This window comes from Sus scrofa, chromosome 13 (assembly GCF_054392235.1).
Source record: "Sus scrofa isolate SSC_HxYL_T2T_F1_AM1 chromosome 13, Sscrofa_HxYL_maternal_Yorkshire_Landrace_v2.0, whole genome shotgun sequence".
Classification (NCBI taxonomy): domain Eukaryota; kingdom Metazoa; phylum Chordata; class Mammalia; order Artiodactyla; family Suidae; genus Sus; species Sus scrofa.
In genome coordinates this window covers 47,996,521-48,024,338 of record NC_139395.1, presented here as the reverse complement: position 1 = coordinate 48,024,338, position 27,818 = coordinate 47,996,521, and the positions used below count along the sequence as shown (strand labels likewise).

The 27,818-nt window shown below is 39.2% G+C and overlaps 1 protein-coding gene across 32 annotated transcripts in view; it reads right to left on the bottom strand.

Annotated features, from left to right (window-relative positions):
- The window catches only part of DOCK3 (dedicator of cytokinesis 3), a 507,677-nt gene that overhangs the window by 478,983 nt on the left and 876 nt on the right, over positions 1-27,818 (bottom strand). The window lies entirely within an intron of this gene.

Genomic DNA, 27,818 nt, shown 5'->3' with positions numbered 1-27,818 from the left:
ACACTATATTCATTTTATTTTACTGCAGAGGCAAAGAGAAGGTAGTTAAGGGATTTGTTCATAATCATTATAGGTTTTCCATGTCAGGAAAAGTAGTGCCTAGTTGCTCTGAAAATAAATTCCATTATTCTTTTATCTGTTTTTTTCTGAATCTAAAATCTTGTATGCTCCCCATTTCCATTACTAAAATTGTATTTTCCCTTGACCTAAATGTTTCATTGGCTCCCCACTGCCCACAGAATAAAAACTAAACTCTTCATTCTGACGTTTGAGGCTCTTCACACTCTCAGTCAAACCTACCTTCCCAATCTTCTCCTAATAACCCAAGACTTGGTCTGTTCACATGGTCTATTCTCCAAAACACCTCACACAAGTCTCCAGTTCCTACCTCACTGATTCCTACTGCCTGGATCTCCTCTCTTGCTTCCTCTTCATTCACAAAAATCTTATTCACAGATCAAGCCTCCGTTCTTTCACCCTTAGAAATATTTCCCCCAGGTTCTGAAGTACTGTGACATTCTACTTCTACCACATGTTTGACATTAACTGTAGCTTTGTGTGCACGGTGTACATGTTCATCAAGTATTCTTATCTGCCTGCTGTTCTGTGTGCCCATCATTCCTAATCCTCACTTTTTACAGAATTTTTTCCACTCCATGTGGTTTCAGTGGGGCTGTCAGTCAGACTCCCACAACTACAAGTGGGCATGTGAAGTAGACTGGGCCATACCATTCATTCCCTGAAGTCTTCACAAAAGGAACTGGCTCTTCCCTATTCTATCATGAACTATAAAGATGTAACTGCAGAGCTGCCAATAGCTACATTCCTCAATAATTAAAACAGTAATTTTTTAAAAGTTAATGACTATTTAAAAAAAAAAAAGAGTTCAGTATATAGGCATATGCCAAAATAGGTGTTCTGATGTCTTGAGGCCCTGATCCCAGTCTCCTGAGGCCAGGTCCTTTCATGCCTTTTTTGGTTATATGAACCAATAAATTCTCCCTTCTGCTATAGTTAGAGACTTTCTGGTGGGGAGACTAATTTCTATTCATTATAATTGAAAGAGTCCTCAAGAATAAGTGTATTTTTCAGTGTTAGTAGATTGGATTCCGAACAGGACCCTTCTGCTATAAAGAATGTTATTAGGAAAAGGAGACGTCAATGTTACTTTTCTAATTTTAATGACTATATTGTGATTGTCTAAGAGAATGTCCTTATTTATAGGAAACACAAAAGTATTTCAGCATTCGGGGTGGGAGCATCAGGATAACTTATTTTCAAAGGGCTTGGGGGAGAAGTAGTTTGTTATACTTGACATGTTTGGTAACTCTAAGATTGCTTCAAAGTAAGAAAAAAGTATACAATAAAAAATAACTTTTCTCATAAAAAAAAAAAAAGAGTAGGACTAGTCCTGTTTTCTCCATTAAACCCTCCATATAGTAGGCATCCAGTAAGTATTTTTAGACTGATTCCTATCTTCTGGTAGTTTTATCCAAGATTCAGTTGCATAGTAGGAAAAAAACCTTGTTCATGGAATCAGGATCTGAATTCAAGACCCAAACAGCTAAACTGTGTGGCTTTGAGCTTGTTACCACATATTTCTGACCTTGGTGATCCCACTTGAAAATAAGAACGTTGTGTTACATTATGGTCCCTCCTAGTTATAAAATTCCACAAATATATAATTTTTAGCTAAAAATTATTTTCTACTAGCACTGTTTCAACGATTATCTTCTAAAATACAACTTTCCTGGAGTTGCTGTCGTGGCGCAGTAGGAACCATGCATGAGCTTGCAGGTTCTATCTCTGGCCTTGCTCAGTGGGTTAAGGATCCAGAATTGCCGTGAGCTGTGGTGCAGGTTGCAGATGCAGCTCAGATCCTGCGTTGCTGTGGCTCTGGCATAGGCCGGCGGGTACAGCTCCAATTAGACCCCTAGCCTGGGAACCCCCATATGCCGTGGGAGCGGCCCTAGGAAAGGAAAAAATAAAAATACAACTTCCCAAATCTAATTTTCAAAATCATCTGGATTAAAGGTCTTCAAAGTAGACTTGTACCTTCTTCCTTCATTGTTCCCCAGAGCCTAGTATACATATCAAATCTTCAGTAAATGTCTAGTGAATCAATAAGAGAATCTAATAATGCATCTTAACTTTTCAGTTAGACTTACATTTTTACCTTCATGTATGACCCGTTTTTTTTTTTTTTTTTTTTTTTCTCAAAAAAACTTGCCCTGCCACTCTCACCACAAAACAAAGTTTAACTTTCTTTTGCCTCTTGTGGTCCCTGTAGCAAACTATATTTGATACTGTTTTGCAAATTCTGTATTTTGGGGGCTGAATTGTTCAACAGTTTCTGTCAGTGTATATCTTCATTTAAATACGTTTGAAATAAATGCTTTTACCAGTCTCCAACCACTACAACTGCATGAGTTCCTTTCTCCCAGTTTAGTAGTTTATTTTAAACTGTATGGTCTCTATAATGTCAACAATTAGAGGATATCCAGCTAGAACATCCTTAAGTGAAAGTACATGTAAGAACCACTCTAACATACTGATTCAAGGAGATTAGACTGACTTTTAAAAAGCCATCTTGGAGTTTCTGTCGTGGCGCAGCAGAAAAGAATCCAACTAGGAACCATGAGGCTATGGGTTTGATCCCTAGCCTTGCTCAGTGGGTTAAGGATCTGGCGTTGTTGTGAGCTATGGTGTAGGTCACAGACTTGGCTCGGATCCTGCATTGCTGTGGCTGTGGTGTAGGACAGCAGCTGTAGCTCCGATTGAGACCCTAGCCTGGGAACCTATGTATGCCACTGGTGCAGCCCTAAAAAGCAAAAAATAAATAAAAAATAAAAATAAAAACTCATATTGAAGTTCACTTTCAAATCATTTTCATTTCACTAGGAAAGTCTGGAAGGAACCATAAAATAAATATCTCTAGGTGGTGAGATTTGGGCTGAGTAGTTTGTTTTTTCTTTTTACAGCCACACCTGCAGCATATGGAAGTTCCCAGGCTACCAGTCAAACTGGAGCTGCAGCTGAGGCCTAAGCCACAGCAACACTGGATCCTTAACCCACTTAGTGAGGCCATGAATCAGAAAGTTCTTTTACCAGGTCTAAATTTCTCATGAAGAAACTGAATCTCATTCCAAAGGAAAGCAAAGAAGTCACTTTGATTTTTCATGCAGCTGATTACCTAGTTTCCCTTGAACAAGTTCAACTTAGCTCTAGCTTAAAAATGTATGGCTGGAGAAAGAAGCAAACAGTAAAGAATGACTGGCAAATAGGAAAAGGAAAAGAATGATACTCGAAGTAGCTACAGAGAAAAGAAATGAACAAATATAAAAAGAATACCAACACAAAACAAAAATTCCATTTCGAGTCAATGATAGTGAGCCGAAGAATCTCACATATCCCTGTCACCACCTCCACTACCAAATTCCCCAAGAGCATCACAGCTAGATGAGAAAAGAAACAAACAAGAGAACCAATAACTGGAATTAGTTATTTTCCTGAGGATTCAGGAAAGAAGCAAACAAGTGTCACTGAATTAATGTCATAATTACTTGTTTGAATTAACAATATCAAATAGTCAGAAAGTTCAAATAAACAAATGATGCCCAAGAAGTTCAAATGGTAGTACAGGACACTTTATTTTCATAATGCTTGAGAATTTATTCCACTCAAGTATGTATCAATTTAAAAATTTTTGAATATGCAAGCCTTTGGAGGAAATAATGCTCTATACCAGCCAGGGAGCAGAGAAACAAATACCCTACTGTCCTGAAAATAATCTCTAACAATGAACTTTACAGAAATAGAAGATTAACTAAATTGTACTGCCTAATATAGTACCTAATGGAACCACAGTCATTAAAAGAATAACATTCCAGACATAAGAAAATGTTCATAGTATAACAGATTTAAAAGACTGTATGACAATATAAACAGTGCAGTTCTAAATTTATTTTATTTATTTATTTATTTATTTATTTATTATTATTATTATTTTGTCTTTTGTCCTTTTTAGGGCCACACCCACAGCATATGGAGGTTCCCAGGCTAAGGGTCTAATCGCAGCTGTAGCCGCTGGCCTATGCCAGAGCCACAGCAATGCCAGATTCGAGTCACGTCTTCAACCTACACCACAGCAGCCAGCAATGCCCACTGAGTGAGGCCAGGGAACCAACCCGCAACCACATGATTCCTAGTCGGATTCATTTCTGCTGCGCCACGGCAGGAACTCCCTAAGTTTATTTTAAATGCCTACAACAGAATAAAAGACTGGAAAGATATACCAGTATGCTGAGAGGGGTTATGTCTGGGTAACAAAAATATCACCCTTATTTTCTTTTTTGTGTGCATTTTTATATTTACTGACATTTCTATAATGAATATGTATCTCATGTAATCAACATACTGAATCCACAACACAGACAAGAATATAATATATTTTAGAAAAGATTCCAACCAAAAAAATATTTTCTTGGTGTTTTTAAAGGTTTAACCTTTTGAGTTACATGGAAAAGTCACTCATTCAAAACACAGCTTCCCCAAAGGTATCAAATGAAAGAGGTATTTTGGGGGTAAGTTCAAACTGCATCCCAACTACCTGCTACAAGTTTTGTGAATCACTATTGTGATAACTGTGAAACTCTAGATGAGATGGATTCATACTGCACTCCTACAGCTCCTACCCAAAAATCAGTGATCTAAACTCAGCCATAGGTAGTAAACCTTCCTAACAGGCTCAAGAAAGAGAAAGGTGAAGGGGGAAAAAAAGCATATTCACAATGTCACAAGTTTCTAACAACGAATATTATTAGATTTACAGCCCGCCTTTTAAAATACTATCAGGATTAACAAAACAAAATTAAACTCTTCACTAGGTTGGACTCTAAATTAAGCAATTATTGATTCACTCACTATGTGCTAGGCCTAGGATTACAAACAGGAAGACAAAATTCCTTGTTCCTGAGAAGCCCAATCTCCTAAGGCAGAGACATGCAATTAAACATGATCTAAAGGGGTAAGTGCCATACTAGAGCTTGGTACCTACAAGCTGCTGTGGGAGCAAGAATCAGTGCTTATTATCAGGCAAAGCTGGGAATGGCATCAAAGAGATGACATTTCAGCTTTTTAAGATGGCATTCCCCAGGCACAGAAAGGTAGTCATCACATTCCTGTCATATTATAACAACCAAGCAAAGGTAGGAAAGTTTTAGGTCTGTCTGGAAAAGAGTGAGTTGTCCAGCGTTTCTAGAGTGTAGGGAATGTGGAGAGAACATCAGAGACAAAACTCAAGAAAAGTTTCACGCCACCTTTCCTCCTGTACATGAAAGTCAAAGATCTTTTTGATGCTAATATATGTTTACTACTCCCCACCAGTTAAAAGTAAGACTACACAGACCGCTTAGCAGCGTCTTTCCTCCTTGGCCACAGATCACATCTGGCCAGGAACCTACTCTAACTCCAAACACTGTGAGGTTCACAGAGGTGGCAAAGCTAGCACCATCAATAAGTTATCCAGATAATTTGCATTCAAAACAAGACAGAGCAAAATCTATTCCTTTATAAACTGGACACTTCCCTCTAGGGAATACATTTTTTTCCTATTCTAGAGAACCCAGAAATAAACCCAGACACCTACAGTCAATTAATCTTCGACAAAGGAGGCAAGAATATAAAATGGGAAAAAGACAGTCAAAATTTTCAGCAAATGGGACTGGAAAAACTGGACAGCCACATGTAAATCAGTGAGACTAGAACATACCCTCACACCATGCACAAAAATAAACTCAAAATGGCTTAAAGACTTACGTGTAAGACAAGACACCATCAGACGCCTAAAAGAGAACATAGGCAAAACAGTCGCTGACATCAACCTTACAAATGTTTTCTCAGGTCTGTCTCCCAAAGCAACAGAAATAAAGGCAAAAATAAACCAATGGGACCTAATCAAACTGACAAGCTTTTGCACAGCAAAGGAAACCGTTAAAAAAATAAAAGACAACTTACTGAATGGGATAAAATAGTTTCAAACAACGCACCCGACAAGGGCTTAATCTCTAAAATATACAAACAACTTACACAACTCAACAGCAAAAAAACCAACAACCCAATGGAAAAACCGGCAAAAGACCTGAACAGACATTTCTCCAAAGAAAGATATACAGATGGCCAACAAGTACCTGAAAAAATGCTCAGCATCACTGATTATGAGAGAAATGCAGATCAAAACTACAAAACTACTATCACCTCACACCTGTCAGAATGGCCATCATTAACAGGTCCACAAATAACAAATTCTGGAGAGGGTGTGGGGAAAAGGGAACCCTCCTGCACTGTTGGTGGGAATATAAATTGGTACAACCACTATGGAAAACAGTATGGAGGTACCTAAGAAAGCTAACCACATGACCCAGCAATCCCACTCCTGGGCACATATCCGGACAAAACTTTCCTTGAAAAAGACACACGCACCCGCGTGTTCATTGCAGCACTATTCACAACAGCCAAGACATGGAAACAACCTAAATGTCCATCAACAGATGACTGGATTAAGACGATGTGGTATATATACACAATGGAATACTGCTCAGCCATAAAAAAGAACAAAATAATGCCTTTTGCAGCAACATGGATAGAAGTAGAGGCTCTCATACTAAGTGAAGTAAGTCAGAAAGAGAAAGACAAATACCATATGATAATCGCTTATATCTGGAATCTAATATACAGCACAAATGAACCTTTCCACAGAAAAGAAACTCATGGACTTGGAGAACAGACTTGTGGTTGCCAAGGGGGAGGAGGAGGGAGTGGGATCGACTGGGAATTTGGTGTTAATAGATGCAAACTATGGCATTTTGGAATGGATAAGCAATGAGATCCTGCTGTGTAGCACTGGGAACTATGTCTAGTCACTTATGATGGAGCATGATAATGTGAGAAAAAGGAATGTACATGTGTGATTGGGTCACCTTGCTGTACAGCAGAAAACTGTCAACACTGTAAATCAGCTATAATGGAAAAAAGAAAAGTCATAAAAAAGAAAAATTTTGCAAAATAGGCAAAAAAAAAAATAGAATGGATAAGCAATGAGGTCCTACTGTACAGCACAGAGAACTCTATCCAGTCTCTTGGGAAAGACCATGATGGAATATAATATAAGAAAAGGAATGTGTATGTATGTAAGACTGGGTTACTTTGCTGTACAGCAGAAATTGGTACAACATTGTAAATCAAACATACTTTTAAAAAGTGATTTTAAAAAAAGGATAAAAGGAGTTCCCATCGTGGTGCAGTGGTTAACGAATCCGACTAGGAACCATGAGGTTGCAGGTTCGGTCCCTGCCCTTGTTCAGTGGGTTAAGGATCCGGCGTTGCCGTGAGCTGTGGTGTAGGTTGCAGATGCGGCTCGGATCCTGCGTTGCTGTGGCTCTGGTGTAGGCTGGTGGCTACAGCTCCTATTCAACCCCTAGCCTGGGAACCTCCATATGCCGCGGGAGCGGCCCTAGAAATAGCTAAAAAGACAAAAAATAAAAAATTAAAAAAAAATAAAAAAGGGATAAAAAAATTTTTTTCCGGAGTTCTGGTTGTGGCACAGTGGTTATTGAATCTGACTAGGAACCATGAGATTGAGGGTTTGATCCCTGGCCTTGCTCAGTGGGTTAAGGATCTGGCATTGCCATGAGCTGTGGTGTAGGTCTCAGATGCAGCTTGGACCTGGCGTTGCTATGGCTGTGGCATAGGCCAGTGGCTTTAGCTCCAATTCGACCTCCATATGCCTTGGGTATAAAGACATAAAAAAAACAAAAAAACAAACAAACAAACAAAAAAAAAAACCCTCAAGCTACAAAAAGACTTGACAAGTTGTACTGATGAGCCAAATACAGAGAGCCCACCTTACAACTTAGGACTATCAGGAGCAAGCAAAAATGTTTCCTTTCAATGAAATGTAATTAAAATAAATGTAAAATCTTTTTAAAGTGAAACTAATTTTTCACCTTTATGTTCACTGTCAATAGCACAAGTTCAGGATGGAGAAGATCTAGCTTGAACTCAGTTCATATGAAATAAAATCTAGAGTTTAGCTGTTATAAATTCAGTATGAGGGAGTTACCATTGTGGCTCAGCAGTAACGAACCAGACTAGTATCCATGAGAATGCTGGTTCAAGCCCTGGCTTCACTCAGTGGGTTAACAATCCAGTGTTGTCGTGAGCTGTGGTGTAGACATGACTCAGATCCAGTTTTGCTGTGGCTGTGCTGCAGGCCGGCAGCTGTAGCTCGCAAATTCCATATGCCACAGATGCAGCTCTAAAAAGCAAAAAACTTAAATAAATTAATTAATCCAGTATGAGTATTAGTGTGAAATGGTAGCCCCAAAGTCTCCAAATATCAGGCTTTATATCATGTTAACAAAAAAAAAATCCAATTCAATGCTACAAACACATGCATAAAACTTTCTACATGCCTGGTACTGATTTATGTATGTCAAGAACACAAAGATACATGTGACTCTTGAACAACAAGTGTTTGAACTGTCCAGATCCATTTATACACTAGTTTTCTTAATAAATATAGTACCTATATCTTCACTTTGGAGTTCTGTAATTTAACTTGAAGTTTGCGGAAAAGTCTGTATTTGATTAGAGATCACGAATGTGAAATCAAAAGAACTAGGGTTGAGTCCCGATTCCATCCAAATTGTTTCAGCTTCCAGCCTTGGTTGAGTCAACTATCAATTCCTTTGTTTTCGAGGCAGAAATGGCAGAGCACAGATTTTCTGACTGAAAGGTTGGCACCCCAACCCTCTGCATTATTCAAGGCTCAACTGTAAATATGGCACAATTCCTACTTGGATAAGTTTGTAGCCTAAAGCAGAGTTTTTAAACCATGGATCACAGAGTTAATTGAGTGATTTGCCACCAGTATTTTTAAAGAAATAGAAACGAATAGAAAACCTCAAAGTATATTGTAGAAAGTACTATATCATAAAAACTTTAACTTTTTCAGTGTGTGTATACGTACACAAATAAGAGATAATAATTTCAAACATATTTTGTCTTTTTAGGGCAGCACTCACAGCATATGGAGGTTCCTAGGCTAGGGGTCCAATTGGAGCTACAGGCACCAGCCTACACCAGAGGCACAGCAACCTGAGATCCGAGCCACATCTGCAACCTACACCACAGCTCATGGCAACACTAGATCCTTAAAGCACTGAGTGAAGCCAGGGATCAAACCCATGTCCTCATGGATGCTAGTCGGGTTCACTAACCACTGAGCCATGACAGGAACTTCTCAAAACATATTTCTTACTGTAGGTCATAGTCAAAAGTTGGAAGGGCATTAATCTAATAGAAGAGGATATAATAAATATACCACTATTATGATACAAAGTATCATAGAACTTAAAATCTATCTAGTTGGAGAAAGACAGGGGCATGGTCAAGGGTCTAGAAAAAGATTGAAAAAGATAATAATATATGACAGGAGCCTTAACAGAGAGGAAAGAATCTGAGAGATAAAGACAGAGTGGGGATGGGGTGGAAAGTACCCCAAGTAGAAAGAATAATATAAACAAAGACATAATGTGTCAAATAACAAGAAGTGTTTAATACGTGGCAAATAGTACTGGCACATGGCAGCACCAGTATAATTAAATCCAGACAAAGGACTTGGAGAAAGTTCAGTTTGACTAAAGTGTAAAGTACAAGCAGGTTAGAAGATGAGGCTAAAAAAGCAAATTTGAACCATAACATGGAAGTGCTGGGCAAACAGTAGATACTTAATGAACATTAGCTATTTCACTGGCCTTACTTAGCTCAGGAGCCTTAAGTCATGTTATTTCTAACATCCCCTACAATTCTAAAAAAAACTTTTTGGCAACACCCATGGCATAAGGAAGTTCCTGGGCCAGGGATTGAACCTGCACCACAGCAGTAACCCAAGTCACTACAGTGACAACAAAGGATCCTTAATCTGTTGCACCTCAAGAGAACTCCTAAAATTTTATGAATTATAGAAGGGCTGTGATGTAAGTTATGTATATATAGATACTGCAGCTTAGAGCAATGCCAGATCTTTAACCTACTAAGTGAGGCCACAAATCGAACCCACATCCTCAGTGAACTCCCAAGAAAGTTTCATAACACAAACTATTAAAAATTAAAATTCAGGGAGTTCCAATTGTGGCTCAGTGGTAGCAAAACCCACTAGTATCCATGAGAATGCAGATTCAATCCCTGGCCCCACTCAGTGGGTTAAGGATCCGGTGTTAGGAGACAGGATTAAGATGGTGGAATAGAAGGACTGGAGCTCAACTCCTCCCATAAAAACATCAAAAATACAACCAAATGCCAAGCAACCTTCAACCAAACGGACTGGAAACTTTCAAAAAGATCCTACTCCAGAAGACAAAGAAGAGGCCACATCAAGAGGTAGGAGGGGTGACTAGACCATATAAGCAAGCCCACACCTTCTGGGTTGGGAGCCCAAAGAACTGGAAAGTAACTGTATCACAGAGACTCACCCACAGGAGTGAGAGATCTGAGCCCCACGTCAAATCCCCATGCCTGGGGATCTGGCACTGGGAGAAAGAGCCCCCAGAGCATCTGGCCCTGAAGGCCAGGGGGCTTGTGCACAGGAGCTCCACAGGACTGGGGGAAATGGAGACCACATTCTTGAAAGGTGCACACAGACTTCCACATGCACTGGGTCCCAGGGCAAAGCAAAGTCTCCATAGGAATCTGGGTCAAACCTGAGTGCAGTTCTTAAAAGACCTCCTGGCTTTTTGTGTGGGAAGAGCATTGGATGCAAAGCTCTTGGGAACAGTCATCAGCATGCATTTCTTGGGAGGTGGCCATTTTGGGAAAATCTGGCCCCATCCATCAGCACTGAGAAGCCCCAGGCCAAACAATAATCCAGGTGGGATCACTGCCAAACCCATCAGGAAACAGGCTGCCTAAAGACCCCCCAGGCACACAGCTGCCTCTAATCTCACCCAGAGACAAAGCCCCATCCACAGGTGGAATAGGAATCAGCTCCACCTACCAGTGGGCAGGCACCAGTCCCTCCCATCAGGAAGCCTAGAGTAAGCACCCGTACCAAATTCAGCCACAAGGGGGGGTAGACATCAGAAGTAAGAGAGGCTACAACTTTATTGTCTGCAATATGGTCACCGCACCAAAAACCTATAAAAATGAAAAGACAGAGAACTACAACTCAGATGAGGGAGAAAGAAAAAACCCCAGAAAAACAGCTAAGTGATCAGGACATTCTCGGCCTCCAGGAAAAAGACTTTAGACTGTTGATGCTGAAGATGATGCAAGACACTGGAAATAAATGGAGGCAAAGATGGATAATTTACAGGAAACTCTGAGCAAAGAAATACAAGATATAAAACTTAAACAAGAAGAGATGCAAAATGCAATCATGGAAATAAAAAATTCATTAGAAACAGCCAACAGCAGAATATAAGAGGCAGAAGAATGAATAAGCAAGGTGGAGGAGAGACTAGTAGAAATCACTGATGCATAACAGAAAAGAGAAAAAAGATTAAAAATAAATGAAGAGAGTCTCAGAGAAATCTGTGACAATGTTAAACGCACCAACATCCATATTATAGAGGTGCCAGAAGGAGAAGAGAGAGAGAAGGGGACAGAAAAAATATTCAAAGGGATAATAGCTGAAAACATCCCTAACATGGGAAAGGAATCACTCACTCAAATCCAGGAAGCACAATGAGTACCATATAAAATAAACCCAAGGAGGAATACACCACGGCACATACTACTCAAACTGACCAGAATTAAAGACAGAGAAAACCTTGAAGGCAGCTAGGGAAAAGAAACAAATAACATACAAGGGAACCCCAATAAGGTCACAGGCAGATTTTTCAGCAGAAACTCTGCAGGCCAGAAGGGAGTGGCATGATATACTTAACGTGATGAAAGGAAAAAAACATCCAACCAAGATTACTTTACCCAGCAAGGCTCTCATTCAGATTTGAAGGAGAAATCAAAAGCTTCACAGGTAAGCAAAAGCTAAGAGAATTCAGAAACACTAAACCAGCCTTACAACAAATACCAAAGGAACTTCTCTAGGCAGAAAAGAAAAGGCTACAACCAGAAACAAAAATTCCACAAATGACAAGGCTCACCAGTAAAGGTATATATACAGAAAATGTAGGAAATCATCAATGAACATATATGCTACCAAAATCAGAAATTATGAGAAGAGGAGGGTACGAATGCAGGATACTAGAGATGCACTTGCAATTAAGAGACCAACAACTTAAAACAATCTCGTGGGTGTGTGTATCTATATATGTATATATATACATATATATATAGACTCCTATATCAAAACTTCAGAATAACTGCAAACCAAAAATCTACAGCTGATACACAAACAAAGAAAAATCAACTCAAATACATCACTAAAGATAGTCCTCAAACCAGAAGAGGAGAGAACAAGAGAAGAAGGGAAGAAAAAAGAGCTGCAAAAACAAATCCAAAACAGTTCATAAAATGGCAAGAAGAACATACATATCAATAATTACCTTAAATGCTAATGGACTAAACGCCTCAACCAAAAGACACAGACTGGCTGAATGGATACAAAAACAAGACCCATCTACATGGTGTCTTCAAGAGACCCACTTCACTTCTAGGGACACATACAAATCGAAAGTGAGAGGATGGAAGAAAATATTCCATGCAAACGGGGATCAAAAGAAAGCTGGAGTAGCAATACCCACAACAGACCAAATAGGCTTTAAACTGAAGAATATTTTAAGGGACAAAGAAGGTCATTACATAATGATCAAAGGATCAATCCAAGAAGAAGATGTAGCAATTTTACATATCCACGCACCCAACGTAGGTTCACCACAACATATAAGGCAACTGCTAACAACCTTAAAAGGACAAACTGACAGTAACACAATAATAGCGGGGGACTTGAACACCCCACTTACAGCAATGGACAGATCACCCAGGCAGAAAATCAATAAGGAAACACAGGCCCTGAATGAAGAAGCATTAAACCAGGTGGACTTAATAGAGATTTATAGGACATTCCATCCAAAAGCAACAGGATACACATTCTTCTCAAGTGCACATGCAACACTCCCTAAGACTGGTCACCTCCTGGGCTGCAAATCCAACCTCGGTAACTTTAAGAAAACTGAAATCACGTCAAGCATCTTTTCCAACCACAACGCTATACGAAGGGAAATCAACGACAAGAAAAAAAAAAAAAAACTGCAAAAAACACAAACACGTGGAGACTAAACAACATGCTACTAAACAACCAAGGGATCACTGAAGAAATCAAAGAGGAAATTAAAAAATACCTAGAAGCAAATGACAACAAAGATACGACACTCCAAAACCCATGGAATGCGGCAAAAGCCGTTCTAAGAAGAAAGTTTGTAGCAATACAAGCCCACCTCAGGAAACAAGAAAAAGCTCAAATAACCTAACTTGGAGCTCCCCTATGGCACAGCAGAAATGAATCTGACTAAGAACCACCAACTGAGAACCATAAGGTTGTGGGTTCGATCCCTGGCCTTGCTCAGCAGGTTAAAGATCCAGGCTTGCTGTGAGCTGTGGCATAGGTCGCAGACATGGCTCATATCCTGCATTGGCTGTGGCTCCGGCATAGGCCAGCAGCTGTAGCTCCAATTAGACCCCTAGCCTGGGAACCTCCATATGCCACGGCTGTGGCCCTAGAAAAGACAAAAAGACCAAAAAAAAAAACCTAACTTTACATCTAAAGCAGCTAGAGAGAGAACAGATAAGACCTAAAGTTAGTAGAAGGAAAGAAATCATAAAGATCAGAGCAGAAATCAATAAAATAGAAACAGGAGTTCCCGTTGTGGTGCAGTGGTTAACGAATCCGACTAGGAACCATGAGGTTGCGGGTTCGGTCCCTGCCCTTGCTCAGTGGGTTAACGATCTGGCGTTGCTGTGAGCTGTGGTGTAGGTTGCAGACGCGGCTCGGATCCCGCGTTGCTGTGGCTCTGGCGTAGGCTGGTGGCTACAGCTCCGATTCTACCCCTAGCCTGGGAACCTCCATATGCCGCGGGAGCGGCCCAAGAAATAGCAAAAAGACAAAATAAAATAAAATAAAATAGAAACAGAGAAAACCATAGAAAAGATCAATGAAACGAAAAGCCGGTTCTTCGAAAAGATCAACAAAATTGATAAACCCTTAGCCAGATTTACCAAGAAAAAAAGAGAGGACTCAAATCAATAAAATTAGAAATGAAAATGGAGAAGTAAAAATGGACATCACAGAAATACAAAGGATCATAAAAGACTACAATATGCAAAGTTCCCATCATGACACAGTGGTTAACGAATCCAACTAGGAACCATGAGGTTGCAGGTTCGATTCCTGGCCTTGCTCAGTGGGTTAATGATCTGGTGTTGCCATGAGCTGTGGTGTGGGTCACAGACGCAGCTCAGATCCCACATTGTTGTGGCTCTGGCATAGGCTGGTGGCTACAGCTCTGATTAGACCCCTAGCCTGGGAACCTCCATATGCAGCAGGAGCAGCTCAAGAAAAGGCAAAAAAAAGACCAAACAAAAATGAGAGAGAGAGAGAGACTACAATATGCAACTATATGCCAATAAAATGGAAAACCTAGAAGAAATGGACAAATTCTTAGAAAAGTACAATCTTCCAAGAATAAACCAAGATGAAATAGAAAAGATGAATGGGAGTTACCGTCGTAGTGCAGTGGTTAACGAATCTGACTAGGAAACATGAGGTTGCGGGTTCGGTCCCTGCCCTTGCTCAGTGGGTTAACAATCCGGCGTTGCCGTGAGCTGTGGTGTAGGTTGCCGATGCGGCTCAGATCCCGCGTTGCTGTGGCTCTGGTATAGGCCAGGGTCTGCGGCTCTGATTCGTCCCCTCGCCTGGGAACCTCCATATGCCACGGGAGCGGCCCAAAGAAATAGCAAAAAGACAAAAAAAAAAAAAAAAAAAAGATGAATGGACCCATCACAAGAACTGAAATTGAAACTATGATTAAAAAACCTCCAACAGACAAAAGTCCAGGACCAGATGGCTTCACAGGCGAACTCGGTCCAACATTTAGAGAAGAGCTAATAGCTCTCCTTCTGAAACTATTTCAAAAAATTGTAGATGAAGGGATACTTCCAAACTCATTCTATGAGGCCACCATCACGTATACCAAAACGAGACAAAGATACTGCAAGAAAAGAAAATTACAGGCCAGTTTAACTGATGAACATTGATGCAAAAATCCTCAACAAAATACTAGCAAACTGCATCCAATGATACATTAAAAGGATTGATCATCATGATCAAGTGGGATTTGTCCCAGGGATGCAAGGATTCTTCAATACCCGCAAATCGATCAGAGCAACACACCACTGAACACATTAACAAACTGAAGAATAAAAACCATGTGATCCTCTCAATAGATGCAAAAAAAGCCTTTGACAAAATCCAACACCCATTTCTGATTAAAAAACCCTTCATAAAGTTGGCATAGAGGGAACCTACTTCAACATGATAAAGGCCATATATGATAAACCCAGAGCTAACATTATCCTCAATGATAAAAAGCTGAAAGAATTCCCACTGAGATCAGGAACACAACAAGGATGTCTGCTCTCACCACTACTATTCAACATGGTTTTGGAAGTCCTAGACACAGCAATCAGAGAAATCCAAATTGGAAAGGAAGAAGCAAAACTACCACTAGTTGCAGATGACATGATACTATACCTAGAGACTCCTAAAGACTCTACCAGAAAACTGCTAGAGCTCATCCATGAGTTTGGCAAAATCACAGGATACAAAATTAATACACAGAAATAGACTGCATTTCTATATACTAACAACGAAAGAGCAGAAAGAGAAATTAGGGAAACAATCCCACTTACCATCCCATCCAAAAGAATAAAATACCTAGGAATAAACCTACCTAAAGAGACAAAAGACCTGTACTCTGAAAACTATAAGACACTGACGAAGGAAACCAAAGACGATACAAACAGATGGAAAGATAAACCACACTCTTGGAATGGAAGAATCAACATTATCAAAATGACTGTACTACCCAAGGCAATCTACAGATTCAGTGCAATCCCTATCAAAGTACCAAGGACATTTTTCACAGAACTTGAACAAACTATCTTAAAGTTTGTTTGGAAGCACAAAAGACCCAGAATAGGCAAAGACATCCTGAAGAAGAAAAATGGAGCTGGAGGATTCAGGCTTCCATACTTAAGACTATACTACAAAGCTACAGTCATCAAATCTGTATGGTATTGGCACAAAGACAGAAATATAAATCAGTGGAACAGGATAGAAAGCCCAGAATTAAACCCATGTACCTACAATCAACTAATCTATGACAAAGGAGGCAAGAATATACAATGGAGAAAAGACAGACCCTTCAATATGTGATACTGGGAAAACTGGACAGCCAAAGGCCTCTTGGTTTAAGAAGGAACTCAAAAAATGCTTGCTGAATTCAACTTCTTTTGTCCCTACCAACGATGCCTTAAAAGAGGGCAATAGTATCAACATACTCCTCAGGGCTGTTTAAAATCTGCCTTCTGAATTGTCATGCTTTGAATCTGTACTCATCATTAATGGAAATCACATATTCAGAAGCAGAACAATAACTATTATGTAGTCCTTTAAACATGTTTACTATAGAAATAAAATTCCTTAAATATAACTATACAATTGAAATTTGAAATCTGTCAAGAAGGGCTTATTTTCTGAGCCAAAGACATACACTACTGAAAAATTCCTTTCAGAGGCAACACAGTGTAAATAAAGAAGCTATGGACTAGAATCCCAAATAGGTTCAAATCTCAAATTGGCACTTGATGGGCTTAAGTACCTTAAATAAGTCAATTTCTTTCTGCTAAAATTTCTTTCTGATCTGTTTTTTTAAAAAGGGATGGGGGAGAGGTGGTATCATGGTCTAATAAAGCTCAAGCAGAATCATGATGTGGAAGTTATCTGTAAACACTAAACCCCTGATCATAAAACATCAAGCACATCCCACATCAGAATAAAAGAAAGCCCTAGGTATATGACATCTTCTCTACCCCTAGTGGATGCCTTTACCTCTAAAAGATATAGGACGCTTTCAGAACCTTCAAAGGCTAGGATTCCCTAACAGAGTAAGTAACTAAAGTACCCAATCCCTAACACTGTTTCACTGAGTGTTAGTGAACAACATTTACCAACAAATTTACTGAAATTTTGTGAATACTGGTTCTTTCAGATATGGTTCCCATGGATATATTCCCTTCCCACCTTCAGATGCTTCTGCACTACAGGATCATTACAAGGTAAATTTCTTTTAATGATTTATGCCTTTTTTAATGCTTTTTTTTCTACCTAGAGAAAATCAAACTGAAGGAAATCAGTTAAAAGGAAGGCAGAAAGGAGTTCCCATCATGGCTCAGTGGTTAATGAACCTGACTAGGATCCATAAGGACATGGGTTCACCCCCTGGCCTTGCTCAGTGGGTTAAAGATCCGGCACTGTAGTGAGCTGTGGTGTGGGTAGCAGATGTGGCTCAGACCCCATGTGGCATGGGCTGGCAGCTGCAGCTCCAATTCAACCCCTGGCCAGGGAGCCCCAATGTGCCACGGGTGTGGCCCTAAAAAGACGCACACAAAAAAAGGTAAGGCAGAAGATGTGCATTGTTTTTAAATTAGAAAAAATAATAAATATGACTTTATAAGACTAAAATATATTCTGGTTGGTAATGGGGAAATTTTTTTATGGTATGCTAAGTGAGGATTGGAAAAGAATAAGCAATAAATTCTCTAAATTATTACAAAATTTACCTCAGGACAGCAGAATAAACAAGATGGTCTTATGAAGCAGTTTCCATTTCTAAGATGCCAACTGAATACACATGTGCTCAAATCTCTGCTGCTATGCTAAGAGTTTAATTACAAACTTTTTTTTTGTCAATGGTGTTTGCTGCTGCTGCTGCTGCTGCTGCTGCTGCTGCTGCTGCTGCTGCTGCTGCTGCTAGAGAATGGGGAAAGTATTTTCTTGGTCTTTGATTTCTATATTTAGTAGTTTGGGTGCAATTAATACAGGAAAAGACAGGTGTTTCACAAAAATAGTTGGATTTTTCTCACCTAATGCACTTTAGAATAGGAAGCTTCTTAACAAATGGGACCTAATCAAATTTATAAGCTTTTGCACAACAAAGGAAACCATAAAAAAAGAGAAAGCCTATAGAATGGGAGAAAACAGTTGCAAATGATGCAAGAAACAAGGGCTTAATCTCCAAAATATACAAATAACTCATACAACTCAACAACAAAAAAACAAACAACCCAATCAAAAAATGGGCAGAAGACCTAAACAGACATTTCTACAAAGAAGACATGGGGATGGCTAGTAGGCACATGAAAAGATGCTCAACATTGCTAACTATTAGAGAAATGGAAATCAAAACTACAATGAGGTACCACTTCACACCAGTCAAAATGGCCACCATGGAGAGGAATCAAAATGGTGGAGGAGTAAGATGTGGTGTTCACCTTCTACCACAAACACATCAAAAAAAAAAACCCCATCTACATGTAGAACGATTCACACAAAACATCTACTGAACGCTGGAAGAAGACCTTAAACATCCAAAAAGAGCAAGTCCACATGACTGGGTAGAACGAAAGGAAAAAAATAGAGAAAAGGAATCAAGATGAGACCCACAATCCTGAGAGGGAGCTGTAAAACAGGAAAGGAACCCACAGCCTGGGAAGCCACCTAACTGATGGGGAAATCAGCTGAAACAGATGGACCTCAAAGTCTTGGAGAAAAGTGCAGAAGCTGGACTGAGGAGGGCAAAGTAGAGAGAGAGGCGTACAGGTCCCAGACACCACAGCCTGAAACACTCAGATGGGGGTTGGGCACTGAGACTCAGGCTCCAGTGAATAGGAAAAATATAAGCAAAATGAAGAAGCTCAGGAATTATTCCCAGTTAAAAGAACAACAGAATTCATCTGAAGGAGCAAACAATGAAATAGACGTCTGTGGTCTAACAGACACAAAGTTCAAAAAGGAGAAAGTGAAAATACTTAAGTAATTAAGAGCAAAAATGAAGGAATTAAAAGCAGATATGAACAGTAATGCAGATTACTGTAGAAAAGAACTAGAAAATATAAGGAAGAGCCAAGAAAAATTATAAAATTAATTTGTAGAGACTCAAACTCAGTTAAAGGCACTGAAGAGCAGAATGAATACTGCAGAAGAACGAATTAGTGACTTGGAAGACAGAATAATGGAAATCACCCAATCAGGACAGCAGACAGAAAACAAAATGGAAGAACATGAAAGCTGGAGTTCCCGTCATGGCTCAGTGGTTAACGAATCTGACTAGGAAGCATGAGGTTGTGGGTCCAAGCCCTGGCCTCACTCAGTGGGTTAAGGATCCAGCACTGCTGTGAGCTGTGCTGTAGTAAAGAGGAGTCTAAGAGTTCCCATCCTGGCTCAGCAGAAACAAATCTGACTAGCATCCATGAGGACACAGGTTCGACCCCTGGCCTTGCTCAGCGGGTTAAGGATCCCATGTCGCTGGGGTGTAGGCCAGCAGATACAGCTCCAGTTCAACCCCTAGCCTGGGAACCTCTATAGGCCACAGGTGTGGCCCTAAAAAGAGAGAGAGAAGTCCAAAGGCAACAAGAGAAAAAACAAAGATTAATTATAAGGGAACCCCCATAAGGTCATCAGCTTATTTCTCTACAGAAACACTACAGGCCAGGAGACCCTTCGTGGCTCAGTGGTTAATGAACCTGATTAGCATCCATGAGGATGCAGGTTCTATTCCTGGCCTCACTCAGTGGGTTAAGGATGCAGCCTTGCCATGAGCTGTGGTGTAGGTCACAGATGCGGCTTGGATCTGGCATTGCTGTGGCTATAGCGTAGGCCAGCAGCTATAGCTCTGATTCAAGCCCTGGCCTGGGAACTTCCATGCATGTGGCCCAAAAAATCAAAGGAAGGAGGGAAGGAAGGAAGGGAGGGAGGGAGGGAGGAAGGGAGGGAGAAAGAAAGACTACAGGCCAGAAGAGAGTGGCAAGATATATTCAAAGTTCTAAAAAGGAAAAATCTGCAGCCTAGAATACCCTCTCCAGTAAGAATATCATTAAAATAGAAGAAGAAATAAAGAATTTCTCCAGCAAACAAAAACTAAAAGAGTACAGCAATATTAAACCTATTCTGAAAGAATTACTGAGAAGGCTTCTCTAAATAAAAAAGAAGTAAGAAGAAATAGGAAGGAGAAAATCATACCTAGAAAACAATCAAATAAGCCGATATACAGATTTAAAAGAAAAAAAAACCTAATGTAAAAGCGATTATAAACACAAGGAAGAGCAAAAGCACAAACATTAAGATGTTTAAAAAGGACATCAAAATTGTAAAATGTAGGGAAGGAAAATAAGAAAATCTAGACTTTTTTAAGAATGGGTTTGAGCCTATATGACTATCAGGCTAAAGCAAGACAGACAAGGTTAACATACTTGAAAAACAGGGCAATCATAAATCAAAACTAAACAATACATTCACAAAAACTAAAAAGAAAAGGACACAAGCATAAAACAAAAGGAAATAATGCAACCAAAAAAGAAAATAACAAAAAAGATACATAGAATCAACTAGAAAATAAGGTTTAAGATGTTAATAAATACATGTTTATCAATACTTACCTTAAGTGTCAATGGACTGAATGCTCCAATCAAAAGACACAGTGGCAGACTTGATAAAAAAACAGCCTACAATATGTTGCCTACAAGAGATTCACCTTAGGGCAAAGGAGACCTATAAATTGAAAGTGAGGGGATGTAAAAAGATATTTCATGGGAACCTAAAACACAGGAAAGCAGGAGCTTCTTAAAACTTTTCCAAAAGGCTGAAGAAGAAGGAACACTCCCAAAGACATTCTATGAAGCCACCATCACCCTAATACCAAAAGCAGACAAAGATACTACCAAAAAAGAAAATTATAGGCCAATATCTCTGATGACTAAAGACGCAAAAATTCACAAAAAAATTTTAGCCAACCGAATCCAACAACATATGAAAAAGATCATAAACCACGACCAAGTGGGATTCATCCCAACTTCACTAGAATGGTTCAACATAGGCAAATCCATCAACATCATACACCACAGTAACAAAAGAAAACTCAAAAACCACATGATCATCTCAATAGATGCAGAAAAAGCATCTGACAGAATCCAACATCCATTCATGATTTTAAAAAAAAAAAAAAAAAAAAAACTCCTACCAAAATGGGTATATCGGAGTTACCATCATGGCACCAAAGAAACAAATCCAACTAGGAACCATGAGGTTGTGGGTTTGATCCCCAGCCTTGCTCAGTGGGTTAAGGATCTGGCGTTGCCGTGAGCTGTGGTATAGATTGCAGACATGGCTCAGATCCTGTGTTGCTGTGCCTGTGGCATAGGCTGGTGGCTACTGGTCTGATTAGACCCCTAGCCTGGAAACTTCCATATGCTACAAATGTGGCCCTAAAAAGCAAAAAAAAAAAGGGGAGGGAGGTATAGAAGGAACATACATTATGTTAATCAAAGCCATTCATGACAAAGCCACAGCCAACAGAATACTCAGCAGAGAAAAACTGAAAGCCTTCCTGCTCAAATCTGAAACAAGGAGTACCCTTCGTGGCTCAGTGATTAACAAACCCAACTAGCATACATAAGGAAGTGGGTTTGATCTATGGTCTCCCTTAGAGAGTTAAGGATCCAGCCCTTTACACAGTTGCAGTGAGCTGTGGTGTAGGTCACAGACGTGGCTCAGATCCAGCATTGCTGTGGCTGTGGCACAGGCCAGTGACTACAGCTCTGACTGGACCCTTAGCCTAGGAACCTCCATATGCCTCGGGTACAGCCCTAAAAAGACACAAAATAAAAATCTGGAACAAGACAAGGATGTCCACTCTCACCACTTCTATTTAACATAATATTGGAAGTCCTAGACACAGCAATCAGACCAACAAAAGAAACAAAAGGTATCCAAACTGGAAGAGAAGAGGTAAAATTATTACTCTATGCAGATCACATGATACTATATGAAGAAAACCCTAAGGACTCCACACAAAAATTACCTGAACTGATCAATGAATTCAGCAAAGTAGCAGGATACAAGATTAACATTCAGAAGTTGCTTGTATTTCTGATGCTAACAATGAAATATTAGAAAAGGAATATAAAACCAATACCTTTTAAAAATGTACCAAAAAATTAAGTATCTAGGAATAAACCCAAGAAGGTGAAATATTTATGCTGAGAACTATAAAACATTAATGAAGGAAATTAAAGAGGATTCAAAGAAATGGAAATATTCCATGCTCCTGGCTTAGAAGAACTAATATCATTAAAATGGTCATACCACCAAAAGCAATCTAGGATTCAATGTGATATCTATCAAATTACCCATAACATGTTTCACACAACTAGAACAAACAATCCAAAAATTTATATGGAACCATAAAAGACCCAGAATTGACAAAGCAATCCTGAGGGAACAAACACAAGCAGGAAGCATAACTCTCCCAGACTTCAGACAATATTACAAAGCTACATTCATCAAGACAGCATGGCACTGGTACAAAAACATATATATAGACCAATGAAACAAAAATGAAAACCCAGAAATAAACCCAGACACCTATGGTCAATTAATCTTCAACAAAGGAGGCAAGAATATAAAATGGGAAAAGGACAGTCTCTTTAGCCAGTGGTGCTGGGAAATCTGGACAGCTGCATGTAAATCAATGAAACTAGAACACACTCTCACACTATGCACAAAAAGAAACTCAAAATGGCTTACAGACCATCAAACTGGCTTACAGACAAGACACCATCAAACTCCTGCAAGAGAACATAAGCAAAACATTCTCTGAACTGCACAAATGTTTTCTTATATCAGTCTCCCAAAGCAATAGAAATAAAAGCGAAAATAAACCAACAGGACCTAATAAAACTTACAAGCTTTTGAATAGCAAAGGAAACCATAAAAAAAAATAGACAGAGTTCCCTGGTGGCTAAGTAGCTTAGGAATCCAGCATTGTCACTGCTGTAGCTCTGCTTGCCGATGTGGCTCAGGTCCAAACCTTTGCCTGGGAGCTTCCACATGCTAGGGAAGTAGTCAAAACAAACCTATATATACAGAAGAAAAAAAAAAAAGACAACCTACAGAATGGGAGAAAATAGTTTCAACGGATGCAACTGACAAGGGTTTAATCTCTAAAATATACAAACAATTTATACAACTCAACAGCAAAAAATCCAACAACATTTCTGAAAAATGGACAGAAGACCTGAATAAACACCTCTCCAAAGATGATACACAGATGGCCAACAGGCACATGAAAATATGTTCAACATCACTAATTATTAGAGAAATGCAAATCAAAACTACAATGAGATATCACCTCACACCAGTCAAAATGGCCATCATTAACAAGTATACAAATAACAAATGCTGGAGAGGATGTGGAGAAGAGGGTACCCTCCTTAACTGTTGGTTGGAAGGTAAACTGGTACAACCACTATGGAAATCAGTATCAAAGTTCCTCAGAAAACTAAATATAGAACTACCATATGACCCAGCAATCCCACTCTTGGGCGTATATCTAGACAAAACTTTCATTGAAAGAGATACATGCACCCCTAGGTTCACTGCAGCACTATTCACAATGGCCAAGGCATGGAAACATCCTAAATGTCCACTGACAGATAAACAGATTAAGAAGATGTGATGTATATACACAATGGAATACTACTCAGCCATAAAAGAGAACAAAACAATGCCATTTGCAACAACACAGATGCAACCAGAGACTCTCATACTAAAGGAAGTTAAGTCAGAAAGAGAAAGACAAATACCATATGATATCACTTATATCTGGAATCTAAATACAGCACAAATGAAACTATCTACAGAAAAGAAATAAACTCATGGACTTGGAGAACAGACTTGTAGTTGCTGAGGAGGGGGAAGGAGTGGGGTGGACTGGGATTTGGGGGTTAGTAGATGTAAACTATTTCATTTGGAGTGGATAAGCAATGAGATCCTACTGTATAGGACAGAACTATATCCAGTCACTTGTGATGGAACATGATGGAGGATAATGTGAGAAAAAGAATACATGTGTGTACATATAGATAGATATATGACTAGGTCACTTTGCTGTACAAAGAAAAAATTTCTGTCAGAAATTGACAGAACACTGTAAATCAACTATAATTTTAAAAATACAGAAGAAGAAAAGAATGACTATCATTACTACGTCTACAAATAATAAATTCTGGAGAGGGTGTGGAGAAAAGGGAACCTTCCTATACTGATGATGGGAATGTTAAGTTGGTACAACCACTCTGGAAAACAGTATGAAAGATCCTCAGAAAACTAAATATATAACTACCAATATGATCCAGCAATCCCACTCCTGGGCAAAGCTTTCATTGAAATGATATGTGCATCCATATGTTCATAGCAGCACTATTCACAATAGCTGAGACATGGAAACAACCTAAATGACCATCAACAGATGAATGGATTAAGAATATGTGATATATACACACAAATGGAATACTAGCCAGCCATAAAAAAGAACAAAACAATGCCATTTGCAGCAACACAGATGCAACCAGAGATTCTCATACTAAAGGAAGTAAGTCAGAAAGAGAAAAACAAATACCATGTGGTCACTTATATGTGGAATCTAAAACGTGGCACAAATTAACCTATCTACAAGACAGAAACAGACTCACAGACATAGAGAACAGACTTGTGGTTGTCGGGGGGAGGGGGATGGACTGAGAGTTTGTAATAGATGCAAACTATTATATTTAAAATGTATAAGCAATGAGATCCTGCTGTATAGCACAGGGAACTATACCCAATCTCCTGGGACAGACCATGATGGAAAATATCTTTAAAATGTGTATGTGTCTATCACTTTACCGTACAGAAGAAATTGGCACAACACTGTAAATCAACTATAATAAAAAATAAAAATAAAATAGAATAGGAAGCTTCTTTAAAAGGTAAAATAAAGAATAGAAAGATGCAGGACTTTCCAAGCATTTGAAAGGGCAACAGAAAGGAAAGAGAGAATCTCTAAGAGGGAAAGAGACATAGAGAATCAGAACATTGGCTAAAAGGGTTCAGCAAAGAACAGCTTCATGTAATACTAAAGGATGTAAACAGAGTCAAATACATCACAAAATATTGCCCACTGCCAAGATGAAAATTAAGAGGAATATTCGACTGGTGAAGGACAAAAAAAGACTAACAGTCTCTGAGATCCAATTTCATCATCTGTACAATGAAGATAACATGAGGACTGCTCTGGAAATCTGCATGGTGCAATGTAAGAAAGAACCCCCAGCACTGGCCCATCATCAATCTTTAAAAAAAGGGTAGTCCTCTTCCCTCCAAACTCAATCACAGAATATTATAATGGAAAGGGAAGCTCAGATATCGCCTAGTCCTAAGTGAATAAATCAAACATTTGAAAATGCTATAACCTGTACAGAATTGTTATATCATAAAATTTTTAAGGCATTAAGATATTACTACAGGAAAAACCTTACCAATGTCAAATATATATGAATAGCTGCAGTGGAAAAAAACTCCTTCTCTCACCAACATCCAGAAATTTATCCAAATTGGTGTGAAGAAGGTATAACTTCCCCCCCCCCCCCTTGCCAGGAGAGATAGAAATCTGTGCTCCAAGTTGGGCATAAAAATCTTAGTTGAAACTCAAAACATTTTCCCACAGGAATAATGATAATGATTGGATTTCCGGGTAGCAAAAAACAATGCAGCTAACATCCCATTTTTAATTGACTATTTTTCTCACCATAAGTATAATATTTAGGCTACTTTATAGACTGAACTGGCTTTTATGAAAATTTCAGTTAAAGTATAACCCTGACATTCTTATGAAAAAAAAATGTATTCTGAATTTTGACCAATCTATAAAGGAACTTTTTAGACCGCAGCTGAGGAAGGGACAGTAGGAGAAAGCTGTGAGAAAAGTAGGAAGAGAGTCTGTTTGGTAGAAAAGGTAAATAAATTACACTAAATCACAGCTGCTAATGTCTTCAGAGTAACTATCTCTCTCATTTAACAAGCATGTAAGTCCTGCTCTGGGCCCAACACTGTATCCCTCCACAGGAAAAAAAAAAAATACATATATATATATATACGACTAAACCCACAGTCTAAGGAATGCAAAAATTTTATTCCATCTTCCTGAATAAATCATACACCAAATCCTAGAGCTCTGAGGTTCACATAGGCCTATCTTGATTACCCTGCATTGCCTTCTTCTCAGAACTAACACACCTGAGGAAATGCCTAGTGTTATTATTACACTAACTACAGCGCTAAGGGGAAAAGAAGAAATTAACATTTATGAAGCACTTGGTATGCTCTCATTTGATTTTCACAACCCTGCAGGTACATAATATCCCCAATTTACACATAAGAAAATGGTGTTAAATAACGTGCCCACAACACCAGCAAAGAGAAGCCACGGCTCAGAAATCTGCCAACTCCACCACTCAGAGGTTCCTACCTGGAAGGAAAGAAATTATGAACTAGGTGCCGCTGGACAGCTGACCACTTTCACATCAATTTTTTGTTATTGTAATTAGGCAGGTCTGAGCAAGTTATGGAAAAGATAAACCATCAAATCTTCACTTCACAGAATGTATTTAGGGAATGGTCTAAGCCAAAGGGTAAAATGTCCCCAGAAGTACATCCCGGCTCTTCACATCATTTCCCAATTGTATCTCAACAGAGACTTCTTTTTTTTTTTTTTTTTTTTTGTCTTTTGTTGTTGTTGCTATTTCTTGGGCCGCTCCCGCGGCATTATTGTTGTTGTTGCTATTTCTTGGGCCGCTCCCGCGGCATATGGAGGTTCCCAGGCTAGGGGTTGAATCGGAGCTGGAGCCACAGCAACGCGGGATCCGAGCCGCATCTGCAACCTACACCACAGCTCACGGCAACGCCGGATCGTTAACCCACTAAGCAAGAGCAGGGACCGAACCCGCAACCTCATGGTTCCTACTCGGATTCGTTAACCACTGCGCCACGACGGGAACTCCCTCAACAGAGACTTCTAGCACTGCCCTTAAAGAGGACAGCTAACTAAAAACTTTAGAAAGTTACCTTTCAAAACAAGATTTTCTACCAGCACAGATCTCTCTACAGGTCCTTAGATTTAAATAAACTCAACTTCCACTTAATTTGCCTGATAGTATTCCTAAACCTTTGCTACCACTGACAGTTTAAAAAGTTATTTGGTAGAGAACTGTAAACTAAACTTTAAGCTGCAGTAAAATGGGAAACAAAAGTCTATGTTTAGACAAATCCCCCTTCTATAATTTTCCATTAAAACTTGGGGGAAAAAACCTGTACACTCATTTTTCTGTTTCTAACTGAATAAGATGACAGGTGACTTACAATAATGCAATGTGGCTGAACTCCTCCATCATGCAATCACCACAAAACATTCAATCCCTTAAATTACTGAATATTCTTTTTAAAGAAGTTGAATATTATAAGCATTATTTAGCATCTAGCGTTCAACATTTGTAACAAAAAAAAAGGATTCTAAGAGGAATAATGGTCTCATTTAAAAACAGGTTCGTTTGTTTCTTAAAACCGTTACTACGATATAATAAACTTAACATTAGGACATGTGCAAAAACACTTCCTATTGTAACAATTATTATTTCTAATACTGAAAGCAAAA